Source organism: Mus pahari, chromosome 16, assembly GCF_900095145.1.
Source record: "Mus pahari chromosome 16, PAHARI_EIJ_v1.1, whole genome shotgun sequence".
In the NCBI taxonomy this organism is placed as follows: domain Eukaryota; kingdom Metazoa; phylum Chordata; class Mammalia; order Rodentia; family Muridae; genus Mus; species Mus pahari.
In genome coordinates this window covers 51,814,598-51,815,954 of record NC_034605.1, presented here as the reverse complement: position 1 = coordinate 51,815,954, position 1,357 = coordinate 51,814,598, and the positions used below count along the sequence as shown (strand labels likewise).

At 41.6% G+C, this 1,357-nt stretch overlaps 1 protein-coding gene across 1 annotated transcript in view; it reads left to right on the top strand.

Annotated features, from left to right (window-relative positions):
* LOC110333673 (constitutive coactivator of PPAR-gamma-like protein 1) overlaps nucleotides 1–1,357 on the top strand; it is an 84,108-nt gene that overhangs the window by 17,125 nt on the left and 65,626 nt on the right. The gene's annotated exons all lie outside the window — the stretch shown is intronic.

Below are 1,357 nucleotides of genomic sequence, written 5' to 3'. Positions count from 1 at the left end.
TGGTTGTGAGCCATCATGTGGTTGCTGGGATTTGAACTCCGGACCTTCGGAAGAGCAGTCGGGTGCTCTTACCCGCTGAGCCATCTCACCAGCCCTCAAAAGGATATTTTTTTCCTTTGACTACTATTATTAACAGTTTGCTTTGCCTCTTAATGAGTTACAACTAATATTTCAGCAAGACCTGGAAACAACTTTATTGTGAAACCCAGTGAGGAGACTCAAATGTTCTGTCGCTTAGGTGTTATAGGAGGATAGCTGCTCATCACCTGACTACTGACTGCTGGGACTTAATTCTGAATTTAATCTAAAATGTCACCAACTACATCCATAGTTAGATTGTAGTTCTAGAAATTTTAGGTTATTTCTCTTCTAAGTCTTTGGAGATTTAACTTGGTCCCCCGATTTAATGTAAATTCTACTCTTTAAAATACCTTCATCCATTGTAGAAACAAATAGCTTTTTAGAATTTTAGTTAAACAGAGTTTGAGAATTAACAAGAAAAATCAGCAGTTTGGGATTTGAAGTATTATTCCTTACTTAAAGTTTAAAAAATGCTTTAGACTTCGGTATTAACATTTGGGAACAGTTTTCAGTGCTTGTGAGTATATGTCTAGGACTACAGTGACTCCCAGGGACATCTTGGGCGTATGTATCTATCTTGCTGCCTGCTCCTCTGAGTTTTCAGGCTAGGTTGTTAAGCATGGCTCATGGTGGGGATACAAAGTAGAAATGTGTGGGCTCTTCTCTTCACAAACATGACAGCTAGCGTATAGTGAATCTAAGTGGTAGTCATGACTCTGCTTGCAGAGGGACAGTTACCTTTAGGGTGGTCATGTGTACCTGAGGCTCGGAGACTGACAGGTAATGCAGATCTTTATTTAAAGGAAAACTGTGGTGTTGCTTTCCAACACTTTTGAAGAGATTGTGTCAGCGATAGCAGAGGTGGGCAGCTCCTTTGTCTTGCTCTCTCCACTTGTATTCTCTTTCTTTATTTTACCCCCTCCATTTTTCCTTTCTTTTAAAATTTGGTTGCAGGGATCAATCAGATTTGCTTGTTTTCAAGCAGGGTGGCATTGGGATTGCCGCAAGTGGAGAATTTAATTTGTACTCTAGGTGGGATGGTAAGTTACTGACAGATGATTTGAATTCAGTTCATTTCTGAGACTCCTTTTGGGGCAGTGTGTCACATGATTGGTCCTGGCACTTTTTGATCATTTGGATGATTAATGTTCGTATCAGTAGCTCCTTAAAGATGTCAGGTACAGCCGGGCGTGGTGGCGCACGCCTTTAATCCCAGCACTTGGGAGGCAGAGGCAGGCAGATTTCTGAGTTCGAGGCCAGCCTGGTCTACAGAGTG